A 13050-nucleotide genomic window follows, 5' to 3' on the forward strand; every position below is an offset into this window, starting at 1 on the left:
CCCATGGAGGTTCTGCATCTCCCAAGTCTTCAACCACTTCTTCCTCTTCAATAATTCTGGCTTCCTCCACTTGTTCCAGTACAAAGTCATGCTCCTTACTATCCACCGGAGTTTCTAGTGTCTCCTTCATGCTACATTTTTCATTAGATTCTCCACATGAAGCCATGGGGATTCCTTGAGTGTCCGAACGTCGGGAAGGTAATCGATTTATTGCTTGCTCCAGTTGATGAAGGGTTGCATGAAATTGATCTACTATTTCCTTGAGGCGAGCCTGTGATTCTTGGGTTGATGGATATGGACATGGTGCATATGGAAGTGGTGGTTCTTGGGGGTAATTGGATTGGAATTGGGGTGGATAAGGGTTAGGGTCATATGGTGGTGAATGGTTGTAGGTGGCTTGTGAGTATGGTGGTTCAAAGCTATGTTGAAGTGGTGGTTCATTGGCATATGATGGAGTTGTTGGTAACTACAAGGGGGTCCATCATATCTATCATCTTGGTACGCACCTCGGAGTAGTTCTTGACCATAGTAATTTAGTGGAAGTGGTTTGTCACGAAGGGGTCCACCATGACTATTGTCTTGGCATGCATTATAGAATGGTCGTTGTCCATGGTATCTTGGAAGGTGTTGTTGCCGAAAGGGTTGATCAGATCCTCGTGGCTCCTTCCATCTTTGATTTTTTCGACCTTGATGCATGTTCCTGTTATAGCTTCCATTCCTTTCAACAACATTAGAACCAAACTCAAAGCGACGGGGGTGAGCACTCATAGTAGCTAATAAAAATTAAAAACAAAAATAAAAAAATAAATAAACAAGCAAAATAAAATATTTACAATAACCAATAATAAGGCACACGTTTGTAATTCCCTGGCAATGGCGCCATTTTGATGAACGGAATATTGATGGTTTAGAATTCACAATAAATTCTCGTTGCAAGTATAGTTTCTAAACCACGCAATAATCTTTTCATACAAAAACTTGTTTGTCAGTTAAGCAAACCCAATAAAATTGATAACCGAAGTATTGAAACCTCAGGTCGTCTTCTCAAGGAATTGCAGGGAAGTATGATTTATTATTGGTTATGGAAAAATGTATATTTTTGGGTTTTTGAAATAAGGAACAAGTAATTTAAATGGCAAGAAAAATAAATTAATAATTATAAAAATCTCTTGCAGGGTATAAGAACTGGAAATCCCATCTTAGTTATCCTTATCAGGTGTGATAAGAATTGTTATTGCTCCCACTTAGTTAACCCTTACTAAATAAAAGAAAGTCAAGTGGACTAATCAATTTGATCCTCAAGTCCTAGTCAACTCTTGTGGAAAGACTAGCTTTAGAGCGATCCAAATCAATCAGCAATTCCCAATTTTCAATCAACTGCTGAGTCTGATAACTCAAGTGTTACCAATTACTTAACCAAAGAAAAAAGGGAATAAATCTTAAATTAAAGTAAAAGCATCATAATAGAATAAAACAATCATAAATCTGAAATACCTCAATGTGTATTAATTAAGAAAATCCTAACATGAAGGGTTTATAAAAGCATTAGAGTATCTAAAAGTAAAAGAGAAACATAAATTAAAGGAATATTGAACCTGGATTGAAGAAGCAATCCTAAAATTAAGAGAAATCCTAATCCTAAATCCTAAGAGAGAGGAGAGAGCCTCTCTCTCTCTCTAAAACTACATCTAAAACCTAAAATTGTGAATATGAAAGTTGTATGTGTTGTTTTAAATGAATGGATCGATTCCCCGCTTTATAGCCTCTAATCTGTGTTTTCTGGGCCGAAAACTGGGTCAAAAACAGCCCAGAAATCGCTGGGGATGAAATACGCTGGTTTTTCTGCAAAACGATGCATCCGCGTGATTCACCCATGCGCGTCATTTTTCTCTATGTCCAATGGAGAAAATTATATATTATTTCGAAGCTCTAGACGTTAGCTTTCCAACGCATCTGGAACTACCTCATTTGGACTTCTGTAGCTCAAGTTATGACCATTTGAGTGCGAAGAGGTCAGGCTGGACAACTTAGCAATTTCTTCAACTTCTTGTATTCCTTCCATTTTTGCATGCTTCCTTTCCATCCTTTAAGCCATTCCTGTCCTATAAACCTTGAAAACAGTTAACACACATATCAAGGTATCGAATGGTATAAAGGGAAATTAATATTTAGTAATTTAAAGGCTCAGGAAACATGTTTTCAATTATAGCACAAGATTAGGAAGGAAAATGTAAAACCATGCAATTAGTATGAGTAAGTGTGCAAAGACTTGATAAAAACCACTCAATTGAGCACAAGATAAACCGTAAAATAGTGATTTATCAACCTCACTAGGCGTTCAATGCCCCAAGAGGGGAGCATTGCTGGCGTTGAACGCCAGCCAGGGAGCAGCCCATGGGCGTTCAAATGCCAGTGCAGAAAAGAAGGGAATTCGGATTCCCTAGCCTCTCAGAAATTGTTGGTCCCATAACATCTTCACCTACCCTACCTACCCCACTCAGTTTCACACTTCCCCATAAACCCTAGCAAATCAAAACCATACCACTTCAAAATCAAATTTCCTACCCAAAACCCACCCTATGCCGAACCCAAGCCCTATCCACTCCTATAAATACCCCTCTCCATCACCCTTCATACACACACCTCCCACAAGGCCAAGCCCTCTCTCTATTTTCTTCTTCTTCTTTTCTATTCTTCTATTTTTTCTCGAGGACAAGCAAAGTTTTAAGTTTGGTGTTGGAAAAGCATAGCTTTTTTTTCTTTCTATTACCATTCATGGCACCCAAGGTTCGAAACTCCTCTAGAAAGAGGAAAGGAAAGGCAGTAGCCAATCCCTCTGAATCTTGAGAGATGGAGAGATTCATTACCAAAGCTCACCAAGACCACTTCTACGAAGTAGTGGCTGAGAAGAAAGTGATCCCTGAGGTCCCTTTCATGCTCAAGAAGAATGAGTATCTGGAAATCCGAAGAGAGATCTAGAGAAGAGGTTGGGAAGTCCTAACCAATCCCATTCAAGAGGTTGAGATACTCATGGTGCAAGAGTTTTATGCTAATGCATGGGTTACCAAAAACCATGACACTAGTGTAAACCCAAATCCAAGGAATTGGGTCACCATGGTCCGAGGAAGAATCTTAGATTTCAGCCCGGAAAGTGTGAGGTTGGCATTCAACTTGCCTCTATTGCAAGGAGATCCTCATCCTTACACTAGGAGAGTCAACCATGATCAGAGATTGGATCAAGTGCTCTCAGATATATGTGTAGAACACGCACAGTGGTAAAGGGATTTCCATGGCAAGCCCATTCAGTTAAGAAGGGTTGACCTTAAGCCCATAACTAGAGGATGGTTGGAATTCATCCAAAGATCCATCATCCCTACTAGCAATAGGTCAGAAGTGACTGTTGACAGAGCCATCATGATTCGTTGCATCATGATTGAAACTGAGGTGGAAGTTCATGAGGTAATTCCTCAAGAACTATACAAGGTAGCTGAGAAGCCTCACACCAATGCTAGGTTGGCATTTCCACACCTCATCTGTCACCTATGCAATTCAGCTGGAATTGTCATAAATGGAGATGTCTCCATTGGGGAGGATAAGCCCATCACTAAGAAGTGGATGGAGCAAACTAGAGAGCATGCACAAGAGCCTATGCAACGGCCTCAGTATGAGATCCCTGAGATGCCTCAAGGAATGTATTTTCCTCTCCAAAGCTATTGGGATCAAAGGAAAACTTCTCTTGGAGAATTGAGCACTAACATGGAGCAATTGAGGATGGAGTATTAAGGACATGTTACCACCCTCAATGAAATAAGAGAAGACCAAAGAGCCATTAGGGAAGACCAAAGGGCTATGAGAGAAGAGCAACAAAGGCAAAGGGATGACATAGAAGAGATCAAGCAGCACATTGGATCCTCAAGGAGGAGCACTAGACGCCACCCTTAAAGGTGGATTCGTTCTCTTTACACCCATTTCCTGTTATTTTTCTGTTTTTTGTCTATTTATTTATCTGTTCTCTTGTTCTAGTTGAATGATCATTTGCATTGATGTCTTTAAGTTGTAAAATATTCCATATATCTCTTACCTTGCTTAAATGAAAATTTTTATCTAAAAAGAATTGAGAGATGCATGAATTTCAAGTTTAAAATAAGATTAGTTTAATTATGTTGATGTGGTGTCATTTGCTTTTGTTTTCTGAATGTATGATTAAACAGTACATATTTGAAGTTGGAATTTAGAATGTTGGCTCTTGAAAGAATAAGGAAAAAGCAAAAATATTATTGATAATCTAAAAAATCTAAAAATTAATTCTTGAAGCAAGAAAAAGTAGCAAAAAGAAAAAGAAAAAGAATATTGCAAAAGAAAAAAAATATATATTTATATATATATAAAGCAGAAAAATCCATTACTGCCCAAAAATGCAGGAAAATGAGGGCAAATTGAAAAAGCCAGTAACCCTTTAAACCAAAAGGCAAGGGTAAAAGGGCCTAAGGCTTTGAGCATCAGTCATTAGGAGTGCCCAAAGGAATAAAATTCTGACCTAAGCGGCTAAATAAAGCTATCCCTAACTATGTGCTTGTGGCGTGAAGGTGTCAAGTGAAAAGCTTGAGACTGAGCGGTTAAAGTCATGGTCCAAAGCAAAAAGGGTGTGCTTAAGAACTTTGGACACCTCTATCTGGGGACTCCGGCAAAGCTAAGTTACAATCTAAAAGGGTTCACCCAGTTAAAGTGTCTGTGGCATTATTGTATACGGTGGTAATATTGGAAAACAGAGTGCTTAGGGTCACGGCCAAGACTCAAAAAGCTGTGTTCAAGAATCAAAATAAGCTTAACTATGAGAGTCAATAATATCATCTGGATTCTAAGTTCCTAAAGATGCCAACTATTTTAAGTTTCAATGGATAGTGAGATGCCAAAATTACTCAGAAGCAAAAAGCTACTAAGTCCCGCTCATCTGATTTGAACTAAGCTTCATTTGAAACTTAGAAATTTATTGTATCTTAATTTTCTTTTTTTTTATCCTACTTTGTTTTTAGTTGCTTGAGGATAAGCAACAACTTAAGTTTGGTGTTGTGATGAGCGGATATTTTATACACTTTTTGACATTATTTTCATATAGTTTTTAGTAGTTTTTATTTAGTTTTTATAGGTTTTAGTGTTAAATTTCCATTTTTTTAATTCTACTATGAGTTTTTGTCTTTTTGTACAATTTCAGGTATTTTCTGGCTAAAATTGAGGAGTTGGAGCTGAAGTCTGATTCAGAGACAGAGAAAGCACTACAGATGCTGTCTGGATCTGACCTACCTGCATTCGGAAGGGCTTTTCTAGAGCTACACAGGTCCGAATGGAGCGCTCTTAATCGTTATGGAAACCTAACTTCTAGAGCTTTCCAGCAATATATAATAGTCTATACTTTGCTTCAGATTAGAAGGCCCAAAATTGGAGTCCAACGCTAGCTACCTGCCCTCTTCCAGGTGTCCAACGCCCAAAGAGCAGAGACCAATGTACAAACGCCCAGAGAGGACCCCCTAGCTGGCGTTCCACGCCCAAGGAGCCTCATAGCACGTGGAACTCATCAAATCTCAGCCCAAACATTCACCAAGTGGACCCCAGAAGTGGATTTTAGCACTAAAAAGACTATTTTATCCTTACTAGTCTTTTGCTTAGTATTAAGACGAACGTGCCTGACAAACACTTGCGTCTACTTGGATCAAAATGTGTCTTTCATCGGACAAGGACGACCAACAGCTTGAATATACATCTCTCAGACGGCTAATCCACGACTTCGTTGGAGACTTTTCGAGACATCAGTTTAGCCAATTTCCGGGGAGATCAGGGTCTCTTTGGCAGAGGCTAGAATCCATAGATGCAGCATTCTCTTATCCGAAAGATCCGACCTTGTCTGTGGCATTTTGAGTAGAATTATAAAGGAGAATGGACTGTACGTGCTTCACCCTCAAGTAGAGAAGGATCCACACTAAACCTAGGGTTCAGATCCGGAGAAGTATTGGCAGCTACTCAAACCAGTGTCAATCACATACAGCCTGCCATTGAAGAAATCACTCACAAGCAAGGAGAGCAGTAGTACAAGAATTAATTCAGAAAGACAAAGCAACTCCAACTCTCAACTCTATTCCTATTATTTAATCCAATTAGTTTTACCCCTTTCGCACATTACTCTTACAACTCTATATATGACATATAATCATTAAAAGTTTACCCAACAACCTTCTGATTCCGCCTGACTAAGACCTGCAGGATAACCATAGCTTGCTTCAAGCCACAATACTCATGGGTTCGACCTTGACTCACTCAGGTATTACTTGGATGACCATGTGCACTTGCTGTTACTACAGCTATACGGAAGTGTGGGGTTTGCGTACACACTAACAATGTCAAAACTATTCAGAAGCAAAAAGCTACTAAGTCCCGCTCATATAATTGAAACTAAGCTTCATTAGAAACTTTGAAATTTATTTGTATCAACGGTTTAAGTTTCGTGTTGTGATGAGTGGATATTTTATACGCTTTTTGGCATCATTTTCATACAGTTTTTAGTATCTTTTGTTTAGTTTTTATTAAGTTTTTATAGGTTTTAGTGTTAAATTCACATTTTTAGATTCTACTATGAGTTTTGTGTTTTTGTGGAATTTCAGGTCTTTTCTGGCTGAAATTGAGGAGCTAGAAAAAAAGTCTGATTCAGAGACCGAGAAAGCACTGCAGATGCTCTTCGGATCTGACCTCCTTTCATTTGGAAGAGCTTTTATGGATATACTGAATTCTAAATGAATTGTTCCCAATGGCTATGAAAATCTGACTTCCAGAGCTTTCCAGCAATATATAATACTCTATTCTTTGCTCCGATTAGAAGGCCCAAAACTGGTGTCCAACGCCAGCTACCTGCCCCCTTCCAGACATCCAGCACCCACAGAGCAGAGTCCAGCATCCAAACGCCCAGAGAGGACCCCCTAGCCAGTGTTCAACACTCTAGGAGCCTCATAACATGTGGATCTCTTCAAATCTCAGCCCAAACACTCACCAAGTGGGCCCCAGAAGTGAATTTTAGCACTAGATAAACTGTTTTACCCTTACTAGTCATCTGTTTAGTATTTAAAGTGTATTTTACATCTCTCTTAGGAGGAGACACATATCATTTACCATTATTTCGAGTTTTACATTGAATTTTCCCTTTAGTATGAGTTCTTAAACCTCCTAGGTTGAGGGGAGGAGCCCTGCTGAGTTCTATGAAATAATAAAAGTATTACTGTTTCTTCTTTGATCCGTGTTTAATTTATTTCTAAGATGTATACTCGCTCTTCAACATGGTGAATAGGATGATCAATGACAAACACCTGCATCTACTTGGGTTCGTGTGAATACGTGACTGAAAAGCGCGAACCAATAGCTATATGTTTATACATCTCTTAGACGGCTAATCCACGACTTCGTTGGGGACTTCTCGAGACACCAGTTCAGCCAATTTTTGGGGAGATTATGGTCTCCGTGGTATAGGCTAGAATCCCAAGAAATAGCATTCTTTGATCCGGAAGATTCGACCTTGTCTATAGCGTTTTGAGTAGGATTGCCAAGACAATGAACTGCTAGAGAGTCACTCTACGTCAGATTGGATAACCACGGCCAATGGCGTTTAATCTGGAGTAGAGGAGATCAATGACCACGGCCCAGGGCATTGATCACATACAGCCTGCCATAGAAGAGATCACTCACAAGCATAAAAGACAGTAATACCAGAGTTAATTCAGAAAGACAAAGCAGCTCCAATCCTTTACCTTATGCCTATTACTGACTCTAATCTAATTTAAAAATACAAATTATGAATAGTTTCCCCTTATCATAAAAACACAACCTTTTGATTCGGCTGACTAAGACCTGCAAGATAACCATAGCTTGCCTCGAACCACAATCCTCGTGGGATCGACCCTGACTCGCTCAAGTACTACTTGGATGACCCAGTGCACTTGCTGGTACAGCTGTAAGGAGAGTATGGGGATTCGTGCACCAAGAGGCATCTGAGCAGCCAGTCCAGCAGGCAGCAGCTGAGACCACCACAGAACCGACCCAGGATATCACTCTGCATCAACCACCGTAGCACCCACCACTACCAGACGGTGGAGTTTCTCAGAGCTAGCCACCCCGATCCAATTTTTGGCACAGAGGACCGTGGACCATTTAAGTGTCGGGGAGGATCTGCTACTTTTTGGTGTAAAAATTCTCTCCTAAACACTTTAGTATCTTGTTCATTTTACTTTTTATTATGCTTTTGTGGATATTTGCAGTACTTGACCTTATGCACTATATATTAGTACTTTGATAGTTGTATATATGTTAGTGGTGTGCGAAATCGTGATCATTCCATTCCTTAGTAACAGCGCTAAAAAATCAATACGCACGTTCATGATCTTATATCTGTTTCACAACTTCGTACAACTAACCAGCAAGTGCACTGGGTCGTCCAAGTAATAAACCTTACGTGAGTAAGGGTCGATCCCACGGAGATTGTCGGCTTGAAGCAAGCTATGGTCACCTTGTAAATCTTAGTCAGGCGGATTAAATTGTATTAAGAAATTATAGTGGATGAAAATAAATAAAATATAAAATAGGATAGTGGTACTTATGTAATTCATTGGTGAGAATTTCAGATAAGCGTATGGAGATGCTTTCGTTCCTCTGATCTCTGCTTTCCTGCTGTCTTCATCCAATCAATCCTACTCTTTTTCATGGCAAGCTTTATTAGGGCATCACCGTTGTCAATGGCTACATCCCATCCTCCTGTGAAAATGGTCCAATGCGCTGTCACTGCATGGCTAATCATCTGTCTGTTCTCGATTATACTGGAATAGGATTTACTATCCTTTTGCGTCTGTCACTACGCCCAGCACTCGCGAGTTTGAAGCTCGTCACAGCCATCCCTTCCCAGATCCTACTCGGAATACCACAGACAAGGTTTAGACTTTCCAGATCTCAGGAATGGCGATCCATGGGTTCTAACTTATACCACGAAGACTCTAATATCTCGGACTCGGTCCCCTGTATTAGATATCCAAGAGATACTCATTCTAGCTTGATTGCATGTAGAACGGAAGTGTTTGTCAGGCACGCGTTCATAAGTGAGAATGATGATGAGCGTCACATAATCATCACATTCATCATGTTCTTGGGTGCGAATGGATATCTTAGAAGCGGAATAAGTTGAATTGAATAGAAAAACAGTAGTACTTTGCATTAATCCATGAGGAACAGCAGAGCTCCACACCTTAATCTATGGTGTGTAGAAACTCTACCGTTGAAAATACATAAGTGGTGAAGTTCAGGCATGGCCGAATGACCAGCTCCCAAACGTGATCAAAGGATCAAAAGATAATCCAAAGATGAAAACTCAATAGTAAAAAGTCCTATTTATAAAAACTAGTTACTAGGGTTTACAGAGATAAGTAATTGATACAGAAATCCACTTTCGGGGCCCACTTGGTGTGTGCTTGGGCTGAGCTTGAAGTTTACACGTGGAGAGGTCATTCTTGGAGTTGAACGCCAGTTTGTAACGTGTTTCTGGCGTTGAACTCCACTTTGCAACTTGTTTCTGGCGCTGAACGCCACACTGCAACATGGAACTGGCGTTCAACGCCAGTTTGCGTCATCTAAACTTGGGCAAAGTATAGACTATTATATATTTCTGGAAAGCCCTGGATGTCTACTTTCCAACGCAATTGGAAGCGCGCCATTTGGAGTTTTGTAGCTTCAAAAAATCCACTTTGAGTGCAGAGAGGTCAGAATCCAACAGCATCTGCAGTCCTTCTTCAAACTCTGAATCTGATTTTTGCTCAGGTCCCTCAATTTCAACCAGAAAATACCTAAAATCACAGAAAAACACACAAACTCATAGTAAAGTCCAGAAATGTGATTTTTAATTAAAAACTAATAAAAATATACTAAAAACTAACTAAATCATACTGAAAACTATGTAAAAATAATGCCAAAAAGCGTATAAATTATCCGCTCATCACAACACCAAACTTAAATTGTTGCTTTACATAAATGCCACAGACACATAACTGGGTGAACCTTTTTAGATTATGACTCAGCTTTGCTAAAGTCCCCAATTAGAGGTGTCCAGGGTTCTTAAGAACACTCTTCTTTTGCTTTGGACCTTGACTTTAACCGCTCAGTCTCAAGTTTTCACTTGACACCTTCACGCCACTAGCACATGGTTAGGGACAGCTTGGTTTAGCCGCTTAGGCCAGGATTTTATTCCTTTAGGCCCTCCTATCCACTGATGTTCAAAGCCTTGGATCCTTTTTATTACCCTTGCCTTTTGGTTTTAAGGGTTACTGGCTTTTTGCTCTTGCCTCTTGGTTTTAAGAGCTTTTGGCTTTTTCTGCTTGCTTTTTTTCTTCTTTTTTTTTCTATTTTTTTTTCTGCAAGCTTTTGTATTCACTGCTTTTTCTTGCTTCAAGAATCATTTTTATGATTTTTCAGATTATCAAATAACATTTCTCCTGTTCATCATTCTTTCAAGAGCCAACATATTTAACATTCTTAAACAACAACTTCAAAAGACATATGCACTGTTCAAGCATTCATTCAGAAAACAAGAAGTATTGTCACTACATCAAAATAATTAAACTAGTTTCAAGGATGAATTCGAAACCATGTACTTCTTGTTCTTTTGTAATTAAAATATTTTTCATTTAAGAGAGGTGATGGATTCATATTCACTACTTTAAGGCATAGACACTTAGATACTAATGATCATGTAATAAAAACACAAACATAGATAAACATTTAACATAAGAAAATGAAAAACAGAAAATTTAAGAACAAGGAATGAGTCCACCTTAGTGATGGTGGCGTTTCCTTCTTGAGGAACCAATGATGTCCTTGAGCTCTTCTATGTCTCTTCCTTGTCTTTGTTGCTCCTCCCTCATTGCTCTTTGATCTTCTCTAATTTCATGGAGGATGATGGAGTGCTCTTGGTGCTCCTATCTTTAGTTGCTCCCAATAATTGTGTGGAGGAAAATGTATCCCTTGAGGTATCTCAGGGATCTCTTGATTTTCAGTCAAATGTTCTACCACTGAGCTATAGACCCTTGAGATGAATCTCTCCATCTCTTATGACTCGGAGGTGGAAGCTTTTGTCTTCCCTTTCCTCTTTCTAGAGGTTTTTCTGGCCTTAGGTGCCATCAATGGTTATGGGAAAATAAAAAAACTATGCTTTTACCACACCAAACTTAGAATGTTGCTCGCCCTCGAGCAAAAGAAGAAAGAATAGTAGAAGAAGAAGAGGAATGGAGGAGAGAGAGAGAGAGTTGGTTTCGGCCAAGGGGTGAAGAGAGGGTTGTGTTGTGTGAAAATGAAGAGGGAATGAGGGGTTTATATAGGAGTGGGGAGGGGTTAGGGTTCGGCCATTTAGGGTTGGGTTTGGGAGGGAAATTATTCTGAATTTAAAGGTAGGTGGGGTTTTTAGGGAAGAGAGGATGGATGTGAGTGGTGAAGAGGTGATGGGAAAGAGGGATTGAGTTGATTGGTGAGGGGTATTTGGGGAAGAGAGTTATGAAAAGGTGTGAAGAGGAGAGAAGAAGTAGGTGGGGATCCTGTGGGGTCCACAGATCCTGAGGTGTTTGAGGATTTCTCATCCCTTCACCTTTGAGGCGTGTAAAACGCCCTATATATGCAATCCTGGCGTTTAATGCCAGACTGCAGCATGTTTCTGGCGTTAAACGCCACTTCCATGCTTGTTTTGGGCGTTCAATGCCAGTCTGCAGCATGTTTCTGGCGTTGAACACCAGTATGGTGCATGTTTCTGGCGTTAAACGCCAGTCTGATGCTTGTGTCTGGCGTTTAACGCCAGCTTTCCTCTGGATGCAATATTGGTGTTTAAACGCCAGACTGCTGCTTGTTTCTGGCGTTTAACGCCAGTTTCATGCTCTGTCCTGGCGTTAAACGCCAGCCAGATGCTCCTTACTAGCGTTTAAACGCCAGTAAGCCCTTCCTCCAGGGTGTTCTATTTTCAATGCTATTTTTCATTCTGTTTTTGATTTTTCCATAGTTTTTATGACTCCACATGATCATTAACCTAATAAAATGTGGCTAGGAAGGGTCTTCCAAGGATGATGGATTCATCCTCTTCCTTCCCAGTGTCTAGGATTATGAAATCAGCAGGGATGTAAAGGCCTTCAACCTTTACTAACACGTCCTCTACTAGTCCATAAGCCTGTTTTCTTGAGTTTTCTGCCATCTCTAATGAGATTCTGGCAGTTTGCACCTCAAAGATTCCCAGTTTCTCCATTACAGAGAGTGGCATGAGGTTTATCCCTGACCCAAGGTCGCATAGAGCCTTCTCAAAGGTCATGGTGCCTATGGTACAAGGTATTAAGAACTTTCCAGGATCCTGTTTCTTCTGAGGCAATCTCAGTTGATCCAGATCACTTAGTTCATTGGTGAGCAATGGAGGTTCATCTTCCCAAGTCTCATTACCAAATAATTTGGCCTTCAGCTTTATAATTGCACCAAGGTACTTGGCAACTTTCTCTTTAGTAACATCTTCATTCTCTTCAGAAGAAGAATATTCATCAGAGCTCATGAATGGCATAAGGAGGTTTAATAGAATCTCTATGGTCTCCAGATGAGTCTCAGATTCCTTTGGTTCCTCAGAGGGAAACTCCTTATTGATCTCTGGACGTCCCAGGAGGTCTTCCTCACTGGGGTTCACGTCCTCTCCCTCCCTTGTAGGTTCGGCCATGATGATCATTTCAATGGCCTTGCACTCTCCTTTTGGGTTTTCTTCTGTATTGCTTGGGAGAGTACTAGGAGAGATTTCAATGATCCTTTTACTTAGCTGGCCCACTTGTGCTTCCAAATTTCTAATGGAGGACCTTGTTTCATTCATGAAACTTAGAATGGCCTTAGATAGATCAGAGACTATATTTGCCAAGCTAGATGGATTCTGCTCAGAACTCTTTGTCTTTTGCTGAGTGGATGATGGAAAAGGCTTGCTATTGCTAAACCTGTTTCTTCCACCATTATTAAAGCCTTGTT

Source organism: Arachis ipaensis, chromosome B08, assembly GCF_000816755.2.
Source record: "Arachis ipaensis cultivar K30076 chromosome B08, Araip1.1, whole genome shotgun sequence".
Classification (NCBI taxonomy): domain Eukaryota; kingdom Viridiplantae; phylum Streptophyta; class Magnoliopsida; order Fabales; family Fabaceae; genus Arachis; species Arachis ipaensis.